Below are 16,223 nucleotides of genomic sequence, written 5' to 3'. Positions count from 1 at the left end.
TGACAGCACAGTGGTAAAAAACACTGACCAAGCATGTAGTCAGGAATACATATCCATACTCGAAGTAGGAAAAGCCATCAAAGGCTTGAAATGTGGAAAGGCAGCAGGAGTAGATGATATTCGACTAGAAATGCTGAAGTATGGTGGTATAAGATTCTTACAGTGGCTGCACTGCATAGTTCAGAAGGCTTGGACAGAGGGACGAATTGCTGATAATTGGAGCAGAGCTGTAATACTACCCATACATAAAAAGGGAAATAAAACTGAATGTGAGAATTATAGAGGTATTTCCCTACTGAATGTTCCTGGCAAGATCTATGCAAGTATACTTGAGAAACGGTTGAGAAGAATTGTGGAAGAAAAACTTGGTGAAGAACAAGCTGGATTCAGGCCAAACAGAGGCTGTCAGGATCAGATCTTCACTTTACGACAAATAGTCAAGAAAGCATGGGAATATAACAAAGAGTTGTATTTAAGTTTTGTCGATTTGGAAAAGGCATATGACAAGGTGCCAAGAGAGAAGCTATTCAATACACTGCAGTTATATGGTGTCAATGGGGCATTATATCAAGCAATACTTAGTCTTTATTTGAGTTGTAAGTCAGCAGTTAGAACTGAAGGAAGTACAGGAAGATGGTTTAATGTTAAATCTGGTGTGAGACAAGGATGTACATTATTCCCTGTGTTATTCATTATTTATATGGATCACATTATGAAGGAAAGTGGTATTAAACATGATATCAAAATTGGAGATGTTAATGTCAGCTCTTTGCTTTATGCGGATGATGTTATACTTCTAAATAAATCCGCTACAGTCTGCAAGATTCTCTGACTAAATTGAATAGCGTTTGTAATAGATATGGTATGAAGGTCAGCAATAAAAAGACAAAGACAATGAAAATAGGCAGAATCATTGAAAATGTCAACTGTGTTGTGAATGGAGAACCTGTGGAACAAGTAAAACATTTCAGCTACTTAGGCACGATTTTTACTGAAGATGGTAAATTAAATATAGAAATAGACAACAGAATCGGCAAAGCTGGTATCGTGGGAAGTCAATTGAATAAATTCATATGGAATAAGAGAGAAATCAGTCAGAACACTAAATTTCCTGTATACAAGACAATGTTCAAACCAGTTTTAACTTATGGATCTGAGAGCTGGGTCAAAAGTCAAACACTTGACCAAAGACCAGAGACTGCAGATATGAGAGTCCTGAGAAAGATTATAGGCGTGAACAGATGGCATCAATGGCAAAGTCATATTAAAAACGAGGATATTAGGAAAGAACTTGACATTGTCAGCATCCAGTAATGTGTTAGCAGAGCTAATCTCAGGTGGTATGGTCACTTAAATAGAATGGGAGAGGAAAGATTAGCAAAACAAGTGTTCTCTGCCAGGTTGGCAGCAAAACGACCTAGAGGAAGACCAAGATATAGGTGGATTGATACGGTACAAAGTGCCTTAGATGATAGAAATATAAGATCTGATAATGTTGGAGTCTTGACAAGTAACAGACTGATTTGCAGGAAAATTGTAGATAGGAAGTTAGTAATGATGTAATTTTTTTCATGTAGTACTATCATATCCTGTACACCCCTTGAGGGTACATGGCAGGAATTTGATGATTATTCTATTTGTTAGTGCTCTTCAATAGCCAAGTAATTTTATGAGCTACCTTAGCAACTTTAACAATATGCCTTCCACACTTCAAATTTCTATCTACAATCACTCCAATATCCTTTGCTCCTGCACTTTTTCCAGAATAACTCCACCAAATGTGTATGAAGCATCCCACCTGTGGATTCCAAATTTCAAAACCTCACATTTAGCTGCATTAAACTGACATTCGTTTATTCATTTGCCCACCTTTCCGGCTTATTTAAATCCTCTTGAAGAGGCAAAACATCAGCACTATTACTGATAACCCTCCCAAGATTCACATCATCTGGATACAATTGAATATCTCCTGTAGACCTGTGACAAGTCTTACCCTCAACCATCACTCGTTACTCTACTGTTAAAGGAAACTAGATTACTAAAACAACAGTTCCTCTTAACAAATCGATGCTGGCTTGTATAAATAACATCCTCATCTCCAAAATCTTAGCTACAGAAGAAATACAAACATGCCTATAGTTGGATACCTCTATTCTACAGCCACCATAAATAGCCAAATTAATGGAACAGGCATATCCACAACACATGGCAAAATTCCATCTAGAGTGCCTTACTGAGATTTAGTGTAATCACTATACCATGATGGAATGTTAAAGTGATCATTACATAACTCAACTATGTCACCTACATTGGTTACACAAGTCACCTCTCCATCTAGCTAGGTAATTCCACTCACAATCACTTTTTTCTCCTACTTGAAAAATAGCAAAAAAAAATTTCAGGATTCTCCTTGGATGATGTGCTAGCTTTCTCTCGTGTATATGTTACTGTAAAAGCCCGAAAATTGGTAAATCCTAGCATTCACCATAGTGAGGTGGTAAAAGCCTGAAAAATGATTGTAAACGCTTCCATTTCAGGCTTTTACCAAACCATATCGGTAAATGCCAGCATTTACCAACACCAATTGGTAAAAGCCTGTTTTGTTTACATTATAATAATTTACCTTTGTCAATTTAAATTTCAAAACATAATGTCCATAATAACATTAAACATAACTGCTTTATTATTTTACTACATTTAATTAATGTATTATAAGAAAATGTTCATGAAATAAAAGTAACTTATTAATCACAATTTCCTTCAACATTATTAAATCATAATCAAACTTATTTGTTACAGCAAGGTTGACTGTTGTGAAATTTGGAGTTACAAAGTAAATTGGCTGATTTGCACAAACACATCTTCGTTGTACATTTTTTTGAACAGTAGCATTTTTGGAATCCTTGTCCACCAACTAAAGAAAGCTTTTTTACCACTTCATGTGCACTTATTTCTTCCTTTCTGACTTCTTTGATGCTTAAAAAATTTTCTTTGCACAAGGTAAATTGGTTTATTGTGTACAATGCTTTTAGTTTACCCAAACTTAGTACCAAGTTCATAAAATGTTCCACCTTTAATGTTTCTGATAACGGCTATTATTGATTTTGGATCCATCTTGGCTCTATCAATATCTGGTATTTTGAATCTAATATTTTGTCTGAGAGTAGGTTCTTGGAACCTAACCTAACTTAAACTGATTCTAGATCATAGCTGCTCACATCTGTCTATACTTACACTGTACTGGGGCTTTTACCAATTGGTGTTGGTAAATGCTGGTATTTACCGAAATGGTTTGGTAAAAGCCTGAAATGGAAGCGTTTACAAGTCTTTTTCGGACTTTTACCACCTCACTATGGTATATGCAGGATTTATCAGTAAAACCTAGGATTTGCCAGTTTTCAGGCTTTTACAGTAACATATATAACATCCTAATTTATAGACCTCTATCACATCACCCCACTTTTCTGTGTTTATCTGGATCTGCATTCCACAATCCTGAAATAACCTTTGTAACTCTTCTATGCACCCTTTCAACAACTTCTTTATTCCTATGAAACAAGAAGACCAAATCTGTACACAGTAGTCCAGGTGCAGTCTTATCAAGGGATTGTAAAGATGCAAAATGACTTCTGTATACTTACATGCCAATGTTTGTATTAACATCACAATTATCATCTGAGTTGCATTTGCAATTTTTGCTATGTGACCTTTGAACTTTAAATTCCTATCCACCATAACTTCAATATCTCCAGCATCATCAGTTTCATGCAACATAACCTAGCCAGTAAAATGTACCATTGGAAATCTCATACCATCAAAGTGCATAAGTTTACACCTACTAATACTGAACTGACAGCCATTATCATTTACCCACATTTCAAGCCTATTCAAATATCAGTAGCATCCCTTCCCTGATTGCTCCTGATCTAACAAATGAACACCTGTTAGATCCTTCCCAAAATCATTCATGTATATATTGAACAACAGTAATCCAAGGACTAACCCCTGTGGGACACAACTGCTCACCTTAAATCTCACAGATTAACACCCACCATATACCACTTTCTGATACATGACCATCAACCATCCAATTACCCATGTGAAAAGTTTATATTCAATCCCATATTCTTCAGTTCATGCAAAAGTCACTCATGTGCTATTCTATCAAATATCTTAGTGAAGTCCGTCAATATCATAGTGAATTCATTCCCTTTATCCAACTCAGCTGTAACAGTGTTATAAAATATGAGTAAACTTCTAAAACATGACCACCCTTTAGTAAACTCATGCTCTTCCTTGCCTAGTACAGCTTGTCTGTGAACCCATTTCTGTATGAACAAACTGACCAACTTCTTTATAATCCTTCACCATGCCAGTGATACTGATAGGTCAGTAGTTATACACACTGGTTTTTACATCACCCTTGCACAACAGAACTATCACACATTTTTTCTGTTTCTGTAGTATCTTTCGTGAGCTGAGACTCAAATTATATGGACAGGTCAATTTGAACAGCCAGTTCAAATGAACAATCCTTTTGCATACATGCAGATATCTTGTCTGTCCCTCTTGCTAAATTCTATCAGTATCCAGGTTATGCACTAGCTCTTCAACCTCATTCTCATGCACCTCTATTTTTAAATCCTTTTCATCCTTTCATTTTTGGAGCCTGTGTAGCTTAGTGGAAGTGGTGTTTGCACTCCACAGTGCAAAGCCACGAAAATAATGACCTAGGTTTGAATCCAGTCATTGACTACAAGAACTTTTTATGCCACACGTGGCACTGATGTGCTTATAAGTCTCCTGACCTCTCCCCTATGGTATTAACATTAAAAAAATCAAAAAAAAATCCAATGTACTAGTAGCACCAGTTGGTATATCTTAGCACAGTAAGCACTCATTACTTCAAAAATCTCACCAGCTTCTGATACATGCACACCATTTGCATTCTGTAAAGTTATTGTTCCACATTTATTCTTTCTTTCACTTGCAGCATAAGAATAAAATTGGAATGCCTTTAGCCTGCACAGCTAATTTCTTTTTGTAATCTGATTTAGCCTTCTGCACAAATCTGCAATTTATATATTTAATAACTCATCTTGCTCTTATTCTCACAATATTCTTTCCACATTATCTTCTTCTCAGTGATTACATGCTTAATAAGGTTGCACATCCATTTCACTTCCACCCTATTTATTGTTCAAACTCTAATGATGCATTCAGATCTCACTTAAATACTTTTTTCAGAGATTCTTATGTAATGGTGATATCTCCCCCCCCCCTTTTTTTTTTCAAGGAACAAAATTTATTTGATACAATACAATACTTAATAGAAATATAATTTAACAATGAATTATAAAATGGGTTATAAATTACAGAAATCAACATACAACACATAATAGTGGAGTGCATAAAAATATTGGCAAGAACAATATACAGGAGATAAAAGACAGACACACACACACGTTCACATCAGATAAAAACACTAACTGATTATTTTGCATTGGTTAATTTCTTGTTTTATATTCTTATTCTAAAGAAATTTTCAATATTCTTATAAAAATTTAAGTACTTACTCTCTAATCAACTTCTTTTTTGTGTTCATGTTAGTCTTGTTTCGTATTAAGAAAGGTAAGCCATTAAATATTTTTGGAGCCAAATATACATTGTGTCAGATTTAGTAACCCAAACCAAACACATGGTATTCTTCTGAGCTTGTCATAATTTCCAGCATCATAGTTTAGCACATAACCTATCCTAATTGAAACATTCGTGTAGTTAACAACTTCACAGATGCTATGATCAAATTCAGCCCGAGGAAGTTGTTTCATGATTGAGAAAATTTATTCCCAATAAAAAATTCTCTTTAGTTATTCATGCTTTCCAGCTTTGTAATTCAGTATTTAACTCAATTGGAACATTAATATATTTAGCTACTTTCCAGGCTAGTTTAGCATGATCACTGTCAACCAACCTGTAGCAAAACAGTTTTGTCCTTAACTGAACCCCCCACCCCACTGCTTTTGTTGCTATTATGAAGTCTGAGCAAATTAGTGTCACTTTGTCATAGTGTTTTAATTCTTTAATATTGTTTCTCTTTCTCTCCATGTGTGCGTGTGTCTGTTTGTTAGCATTTTTATTTAAGATCAAGTTTTTTCTATAGACGGAGAGACCAAGAATGAGTCGAGTGATCCTTGTCCCCCCCCAGCACCCGGACCTTAGGAGGGGAGATTCCAGGGTTGGAAGACCCAGAGTACTAATCAAAGTTCTAAAGGAGACCATAGGAGCACAGAATATCTTCTCCTTCACCACCTATGGAGGGGGTAGATTTCTGTTCATCGTAAAGAACGTGACAACGAGGGATAAACTTTTAGAGGGCTTCCAAGTCCAGGGGAAGCAGGTGACCCCAACCATGGTGGGGTCCCAAGTGCGCCAAATTAAGATCAGCCGCTTCCCCATGGAATACATCGAAGCTGGAGACGACGTGCTCATACAAACTTTCAATAAGTGGGGGAAAGTGAGTAACATCAAGAAGAGCGTCTCCCAGGAAGACCCCGCCTGGTTCTCCGGTGAAGTCACTTTCACCATGGACATGTGACAGCCTGGGCCAAATCTTGTTACCATCGGCACGTTGCATGTAATGGTGAACTATCCGGGAGTGCAAACACAGTGCTTGTGATGTGGCTCGGCAGAACATCTGGGTAGTGACTGCCCCCGAGCCAAGTGCTTAAACTGCATCGGGCACATTGCCAACCAGTGCCCACACCCCTGCTGAAAGTGCTCCAGTATGGAGAACAAAATAACATCTTGCTCTCTGCGCACATTTGCAGAGAGGGTGGGGCTGCCGATTGAACCTATAAATGTTGAAACAACACACTAGTTGGTAGTGTTGGTAACTTGCTCCACCTTTGCAAGGAGTCGCCCGGTGTTGTACCACTTTACCCCAGTCCTGAAGATACTTTCAGGCGCAAACTTTGTTTGCACACACTTGGATAAAGGATTAAATTAAATTTATTATAGTTTGACCAAATGAAAAATAAACTTTCAACATCTTTCTCTAAATTCAGAGTAATTTAATAAAAAGGTGGCACACCGTTTGGCAGTTGCTATAGGAGGAGATGACCTTGCTAATGCTTCTGCCTTGGTATCTCCACTTGGGCCTGGCTCCCACTGAAGAGACCTCAATAAAGGTCAAAACTAGTCTGGGTAGTGGCCCTTCCCTTAATGCATAACATTATACATATCCGCAAGGAGATGTGTTTTGCATTATGGGAGATACTGAGATAGGAGTGTTGGTAGCTTGCTCCACCTTTGCAAGGAGTCGCCCGGTGTTGTACCACTTTACCCCAGTCCTGAAGATACTTTCAGCCGCAAACTTTGTTTGCACACACTTGGATAAAGGATTAAATTAAATTTATTATGAACCTATAAATCCGCAGCCTGCAAAAGATGGTGGTGGATTTCCGGTACTCCCCAATACCATCAGGGAGAAGACTTTCTCACAGACTGTCTTGGGGAAAATCAAGAAGCGTCCCACTGCAACAACATCAGCAGATGAGACTGTTCCCCCCCCCCCCCCCAGCAACAACATCCATTGAGGAAGCAGTCCCCCCCCCCGGCCACCTCCATTGTTCCACCATCACCATCGGAACAGGAACAAAAACAACACACAGCCGAGGGTACAGACGATGATATGGATAGCATAACACCAGCTATCCCCCCCCATCGCAGCAGAGGAAGTGTCGTCTGTTAATGCTTCACAATCCACCCCCTGCAGAAGAGTTGAACACCAGCGAAGGGAGCAACATCTACTCCCCCCCAAAGACCTCCCTAAGAAAAGAAAAGAGGCAGCTTCTCCAAAGTTGGAGAAAAAACATCAACGAAGTCGCCCCAAGGGAGATCTGGACTCAACAACATCAGAGTCCGAGATGGAGGGGGAAACCTCCTCTCACCACAGACACAGTGTCAACTCGAAAATACAAAACCTCACCAGCTCCCAGTTCAACTTGTACAATTATGAAGTGAAAGACAATAAGATCGTCAGCTTCAGAATTATTAACACCCAGCACGAGTTCGAAGTTCTCTCGAGCTCGCGCACAAGGCTGAAAGCCAGTCTGCAGGATGCGGGATATTCTACCTCCCCTCTACAGAGAATATCGGCTCTTGTTCCTGGGGGAGACACACTTCTTTCATTACAAAGATATGCAGGAACTGAGCCATAAGTACCCCGTACAATCATATTGGAGCTTCGGCACAAGTAACAGCGCCAGGGTCGGGGTGCTTATGGTAGCCCCCCTCCTCGGAGCCTTCCATAACATTGAGAGGAATACAGAAGGGAAAGTCCTAGCCGTCGACTGGAAGTACCGGGGCTGTATCACTAAATAAATTAACATCTATGCCCCGGCATATGCAACATTAAGACCAGCATTCTTCTAGTCGCTCCATACATACTTGTACGGTGCCCATCACGTCATCTTGATGGGGAACTTTCACTGTGTGATGGACCCGGCCTACGACAAAGTAAGGGGCAATCCCAATACAGGTACAGCTGGCTACAGGGAATTGGAAACCCACCTTAGGAACCTCCAATTGACAGATATCTGAAGGGTTCACAACCCCTACTGTCGGGATTATATTTGGACAGGCTGAGGCATCGGCACACGAATCAAACACCTCTATTTGTCACCTTCCCTTGTCTCCAGAGCCGAGACAATAAGGCATGTTCCAATCAGCTATTCAATCTCGGACCATAAATTAGTCATGCTCAGGTATCATCCCTTAGAAGCTGTAGATGTTGGTCCGGGCTCCTGGAAGTTACCACCAGACTTCCCGTCCCTGCTCTCGGCCAAGCTTAATCAACTGTGCTACACCTGGAGCACCGCTGGCTGGGACTGGGATGCCTGAGTACGACTTAAACTTACCATCAAAGACAACATGAAAAAATGGGTCCAGGAATGTGCCTTCCTCAGAAGAGCTCGGCTCCGGGATCTTTACAAGGAGAGGAGCTAGTTCGTGGCCATCCAACGCCAAGGCTTTCCATGTCACAACGGCATCTGTGACATTAATCTCAACATTGAATTGGAGAAACAAAAGCAGGTGGAAGAAAAGAACATGAAGATCCGTCGCCACCTCTGCTCAGAAGACAGGCAATCGGCCGCTTTTTATAACAGGCGATACGTCAACTTCCAGCGGGAGCGAGCCATTACTACCATCAATGAAGGCGTGTGTAATCACACCACTACACCTAACGTCATGAATGCCTTCTGGGGTCAACAGTCAACTCCACCAAGACAACAGTGCCCCCCCCCCCCCCAGGATTACTCCTGTTGGAACATTGACTCCTTCCCTGCGCACATCCAAGCAGGGTTGGATGCACCCTTTACAGCGGTCGAAATAACATCATCATTTAAGCAATGCCGTACAAAGAAAGTACCTGGGCCAGACAGATTAAGCACGGAACTCTACCGAGAGGCCTGGGACTACATCCTCCCCATTCTTGTGGCAATATTTAACATCTTCCTTACCACCAGAAACATGCCACGAGAATTTATGGAATGCCATACCATCTTCATCCCGAAGACCAACAGGGACCCTTCCATCATCAAAAACTGGCGCCCCATCAGTCTGTTGAACACGGACTATAAGATCCTCGCCCGTGTTCTCAACAACAGACTGAAAATCGTGATGAGGTACATCATCAAAAGTACACAAGTGTATGGTGTTCCTGGTCGATTGATGGAGTTCAATCTCATCCTAATCAGAGAAGTGCTACATCTGGTTAACATCAAGAACTGCTCTATGGCATTGTTGACTATTGATCTCAACCGAGTGTTCGACATTCCTTTCTCTTCAACATCCTGGAGAAAGTCGGGGTCAGTGGACTCCTCAACATCATCAGAAGAGGCTACAACAGCAGCTCCACTCGCCTCCTGATCAACAGACACCTATCCGACACCATTACCATCCAGAAAGGGGTCAAACAAGGGTGTCCTCTCAGTCCGCTGCTGTTTGCACTATCCCTTGAGCCGTTCTTGTGGGCTGTCAACAACATTCGGTTAGAGAAATCCCACTTCCTCTCACCACGGATGATTCCAAGGTAATCGCCTACGTGGATGACGTGGTGGGCACTCTTAGGGACAATGACTCCATACTAAACTTCTACAACATCTTAGAGAAGTTTAAAGTGTCGGGGCTAACATCCAACCCCGACAAAACCAAGATCAAAACGTGTGGAGTCTGGGACCTGAACAACATCCCTGCAGGTCTCGTCCCTACTGCCGACCCCCTCACTATCCTCGGGGTCACGTTTGAAGAACAGCCCGTGCTCAACACAGAACATCTTGACAACAACACCGTCGAGAGACTCGAGGACTGGAAAAATGGACAGCTGTCACTCTCCTCCAGGGCCACTGTCATCAAGAACATCATATGCCCTGTGCTTCAGCATGTCCTGAACATTACTAACATCAGCGAGGATCAGGAAATCGGCTTTACAGGAAGCCCCTGAAGTTATTCTGGGACAGTCTACGCCAGGAAGTTGGTATCAAGATCCTTCAAACTTCCAGAGAAGCTGGGGGGCTTCGGCCTCCCCTCCTTTAACATCAGATACCTAAGTAATACTGCTTTCCATCTAAACAGGGTACTGCAGACCACACATCCCTGCAGTTATCCTGTGCAGTATTTCTTAGGGTACAGAGTTTCCAAAAATCTGGGATCCCAAAAAGGGGAAGCTTAGTTTCAAGCTTCCCCTTTTTGGGATCCCAGTCCACCAGGGTCCCAAGGCAGACATTGTTGTTCCAGAAGACTACAACAGACTGTGCCAACTTATGCAACAACTCCGCTCGTCGGGTGTGAACATCGCCGGGATCCGGAACAGCTACACATGGTACGAACATTTCTTTAATATCCTTTGTACCGATGTTCCGGATCTGGGGATCAACAACGAGATCCTCTTCGGCCACCTCTCCAAACATCGAGGCTACCCGTCGAGAAAGGACCTGGCATGGAGGATTGTGTATGAACACCTTCCAGTCAACATCAACATCTGGCGGTTCCGCAACATCCGGAACCCCTTTTGTGACTTTTGTGGGAGCCTGGACACCATGGAGCATGCCTTGTACCAGTGTCCCATTTCCATCTTCATCTGGAGGAGACTAAGTGTCGTGCTCTGCATCCCCCTCCTACTGCAGGAGCAAGTCATCTTCCTGCAGTTCACTCCCCCAGCCAACAACAAGCAGAAGTTAGTGGTATTTATAATTAATGAGTTCAAGTACCACATCTGGAAGGTAAGAAAGAAATTTTCTAATCCTACTAATCCTCCCAATCTGTTGGATCGTTCTCTACATGTTCTACAGTTCCTTAAGGAGGTTTTTACATCTTGAAAGGGAGGCTCTGGGTGACACCACATTTAAGATCAAGTGGTGTTCACCTCCAATCCTGTGTGATGTCAGACACAACACCATCAAGTTTTGCCTGCTGCAGCTTTAAGATCTCCATCTGCAGCAGTAGCAGCTCCACTTCTAGTCATTTCCTTGGTCTCAGCATCCCCCCCCCACCCTGAGGTCTGTTTTGTTCCCTGGTCTCCCACGGAGCTAGTTCGGAGGAAAAAACCCAGGCAGTGCAGGCCTACTCGAGGTGGGCTACCCTGATGGGGCAGGTCACCTGGGCACCGGCTACCTCCGTGGTCTTTTTGATCTTGTGAGCCAGGAAGTCGGCTGGGATGAAAAGATATCATCTGATAGCATGGAACTAGAAAGATGTGAGATATGAGCTGAGGCCTACACTTCCTTTTCCTATTCCCCCCTCCCCTTCCCATCCTATTCCCTCTCCTTTTCCCCTTTCCCATCCCCCTCATTTCTCCACCTCAACCTCACTGTCATTTCCCTTCCCTTCTTTCTCTTTTCTACTGGGGCACTCTGACCCCGCCTTTTTCATAGGCCAATGATGAGGTCCCCTTTTACTTTCACCCTGGCCGTCGAGGCTGAGGAAGCTTGTCACCGGTATCCAGCAACTTTCCACGTTGCTGTGGGACCTGAGATGTACAGGACGTCCAACAGAACAACGAAAAACCAGCAGACAGGGCCATTGGTCAACCTGCTGCCAATGTGACGGTAGCGAGAGAATCCTTCGGAAAAGTACGAAAGAAAAAGACAGCAGAGCGACAAGAAAATCTTGCCACTACCGAGGAAAACCTGGAACGGAACTAAGGAACCACCACACTAAAGAAATTATCCGGTAAGGTGAATATTTAATACTTTATGTGTCAAGTGTTATGGAACTAGAGGGAATCAAAATTAGGAGGATATTAAACGTAGTCCTGCTCGAGCCAACTAGAAGATCCGTTTTGGACTAATCGTCTTGATAGCACCTTGCTGTTGTAATTTGGAAGTGTTGTACATCTTTAGAGGACAGTTTGAGAGATAAATTTATTATATGTGATAAAGTGCATGAAGATAATGTCCTGTATGTTAAGCCTGTGATTTGCTTAAGACTCACAGTAAGGAGTAGTTCTTTAACTGAATCTCAAATTGATAACTTAAGTGTATATAATTGTGTATGTCCAGTTAACTTTAAATATCATAATTTATAAGACCATTGGAGCATTATTTAATTCTAACGCAAAGAATAGAAGTAAGGTCGATTGACTAATGCTCCAGAAATGTAATCATGTATGTTAGTATGTTAATAAGTATGTAAGAGGGAGTAAGTGTATTAATTGAATCAGCTTAAACATTTGTTTCCTTTTGTTTTGCCATTACTTTTTTTATACATGACTTATAGCTGTATTAAACCTGTTCTTTTAACTTAAAAGTTGATTGTCCTGTTGTTTTGAGACTGACTCCACCACTTATAAAAAAAAACGAACCTGTGTAAGTGGGAGGGGAAATAATTTATGCTAAGTAAAAAGAGGAGCCACGACTGCATACCACGTGTTCCCAATGCCAAGCAATATTGTCGAGGTAGTTTGTTAAAGTAAGATTAAGTATCAGGAACTAGTCTCCAGCTGGCACAGTCGATTTAAGATAAACAAATTTGTCAGAGGCTAATTTCTGGTAAGTGTAAGAAGTAACCTGTAGTAAAAAGGGTAAAACTATACCAAGTAAAAGTAAAAGATAGAGAGTAACAAGTAAAGATATAACAATATGATAGCATAATGATTACTCATTTAATATCCAACATGGTAATTTGGGGATGCATTTTTCATGCTTATGTTTATGAATAAAACAGACATCTAAAACTAAGCAATTAGCTAACTAAATTTATTTAGCTAATAATAATAATGGCAAATACCTGTTGGAATTCTGCTCAGGATATGGACTGGTTATTACTAACACAATGTTCCAACATAAATATGTGCACAAATTCACATGGAGAGAAGAGGCAAGGAATAAGAAAGTCTCAATGTTTTCTCAATGGCGCAGGACATTAAAGATTTTCACTTTAAGACAAATAGTTCAGAAATTGTGGGAATAACAAAAATATGGATTTAAAATTGGAAATAATAACCATTTAGTCTTGAGCAGGATATAATTGAATTTCACATTGAAAAGAGAAACACGTGGGAAAGTTTTAAAGGGCATAAAAGTTGAGAAGTTCTCAGATGCATACTGTAGACTAAAATGCACATTATTCAAGTAAAAATGAAAGAGTTTGAGAATGGGAACCAAACCTTGGAGATTCAGTGGCAAGTCCTGAAGAAAACATTGATCGATTCAGTCAGAAAGTAATGTGATGAGGTCGTCTGCAAGGATAGAAAAATCAGAACTCTATGGTGGACACAGGAAGTTAAAAATGCAGTGAAAAAAAAAAAAAGAATATCGAGAGTTCCTGACAAATAAGTCGGCTTGTACTCTTAGAGAATACAGAAACGAATGTAACAAAGCTAAACACTGTGTAGAACTTGCTAAACAAGAGTCATGGGAAGACTTTGGTAAGAACATAGAAAATAAATATCAGGAAGGTGGCAAAGTATTCTGGAGGTTGTTGAAGAAGCTCAGAAATGGAGGGAAGAGTGCTGTAAAAGGAATTAGAGATGACATGAAAAATGGAGAAAGATATCCTTGATGTATGAAGTAATTACTTCGAAAAATTGCTAAATGAAACAAGCAATCAAACAGGATACTTGAAGTAGAAAAGACATCAAAAGCCTGAAATGTGGAAAGGCAGTGGGAGTAGATGTTATTCAAGACATGCTCAAGTATTGAGGTATAAGTCTTGAGTCACTGCACTACATAGTTCTGAAGGCCTGAACAGAAGGATGAATTCCAGATGATTAGATTACAGCTCTCATAGTACCCCATATATAAAAAGGGAAATAAAACGAAATGTGAGAATCACTCCCTACTGAGTCTTCCTGGTATCATCATCAAATTTCTGACATGTACCCTCAAGGAGTGTACAGGATATGATAGTACATGAAATAAATTTTTTTTTTCATGTCTTCCTGGTAATATTTATGCAAGTATACTTGAGAAATGGTTGAGAAGGATTGTGGAAGGGAAGGTTGGTGAAGAACAAGCTTGATTCAGGAAAAACAGAGGTTGTCAGGATCAGATTTTCACTTTAAGACAAATAGTTCAGAAATTGTGGGAATAACAAAAATATGTATTTAAGTTTTGTAGACCCTCCCCCCCCCCAAAAGGCATATGACAAGATGCCAAGAGAAAAGCTATTCAAAACACTACAGTTATATGGTATCAATGGGATATTATATCAAGCAATAACTTAGTCTGAGTTGTACGTCAGCAGTTAGAATTGAAGTACAAGAGGAAGGTTTGATATTAAATTTGGTGTCAGAGAAGGCTGTACATTATCTCTTCTGTTATTGATTATCTATATGGATCAAATTATGAAGGAAAGTGGTATTAAGCCTGATATCAAAATCGGAGGTGTTAATACTCTTTACTTTATGCAGATGATGTTATATTTTTAAAGAAATTAAGTAAAAGTCTGCAAGATTCCTTGACTAAATTGAATAACCGTTGTAATAAATTTGGCATGAAAATCAACAATAACAAGATAAAGAAAGTAAGCAAAAACTTTGAAAATATCAACTGCATCATGAATGGAGAACCTATAGAATGAGTAAGACATTTCAGCCACTTAGGCACAATTTTTAGTTAAGATGGTAAATTAAATGTCGGCATGGTTAGCATATCCTCTCTACAGCCAAAAGGCTGTGGGTTCAAATCCTGCATTGGGCATGGATGTTTGTTGTCTGAAAATACTAGTGGTGGTGGGTGTAGATGGTGTTAGAGTAGATGATGATGGTAGTTAGTGGAGACAGTTGCAGAGTAGGTGCCCTCCCTCGAGGAGTCTTTGGACTCTCTGGAGGCATCACGTAATAATAATAATAAATAAATAAATAAAAGAAAAGAAAAATGTATGGAAATAGACAACAGAATCAACAAAGTGGGTGTGGTAGGAAGCCAACTGAATAAATTTATATGGAATAAGAGAGAAATTAGTCAAAACATTAAATTAGCTGTATACAAGACAGTGTTCAAACCAATTTTAATTATGGATCTGAGAGCTGGGTTAGAAATAAAACACTTGACCAAAGACTAGAGACCACAGTTATGAGAAAGATTAGAGGCGTGACCAGATGACATCAATGGCAATATCATATTAAAAACGAGGATATTAGGAAAAAACTTCCTATTGTCAGCATCCAGGAATGCATTAGCAGAGCTAATCTCAGGTACTCTGGTCACTTAAGCAGAATGGGAGAGGAAAGATTAGCAAAACAAGGTGTTCTCTGCCAGGTTGGCAGGAAAAAGACCCCAGAGGAAGACCAAGATATAGGTGGATTGATACGGTACAAAGTGCCTTAGATGATAGAAATATAAGATCTGATAATGTTGGAGTCTTGACAAGTAACAGACTGATTTGGAGGAAAATTGTAGATAGGAAGTTAGTATTGATGTAAGTTTTTCAAATAGTAGTATCCTGTACAGCCCTTAAGGGTACATGTCAAGAATTAGATGATGTATTTATTTAGCTAATTAGATTACTAAGCCATTCTACTTACATTCTACATTGCACATATGCATGCAGGTACACTAGCAGAATTGCAAATGCAGCTTGATCGTAAAAGGTGGGCATTCCTAACTGGCATTTTCTATGGCTGTTTAGATGGACATTTGCTGAAGATCTCAATAGACTTTTGGGAATGTTTAAGGATATTGTAGTGCTGTAGCAGATTCCCCCCCCCCATTGGATCA

At 40.2% G+C, this 16,223-nt stretch overlaps 1 protein-coding gene across 2 annotated transcripts in view; it reads right to left on the bottom strand.

The window, feature by feature from the left end:
• LOC150109739 (solute carrier family 35 member F5) overlaps nt 1-16,223 on the bottom strand; it is a 456,325-nt gene that overhangs the window by 233,677 nt on the left and 206,425 nt on the right. The gene's annotated exons all lie outside the window — the stretch shown is intronic.

This window comes from Typopeltis vanoorti, chromosome 2, assembly GCF_054136105.1.
Source record: "Typopeltis vanoorti isolate ZY-2024b chromosome 2, IOZ_Tvanoo_1.0, whole genome shotgun sequence".
Taxonomy (NCBI): domain Eukaryota; kingdom Metazoa; phylum Arthropoda; class Arachnida; order Uropygi; family Thelyphonidae; genus Typopeltis; species Typopeltis vanoorti.
This window is presented reverse-complemented; position numbering and strand designations above follow the sequence as displayed.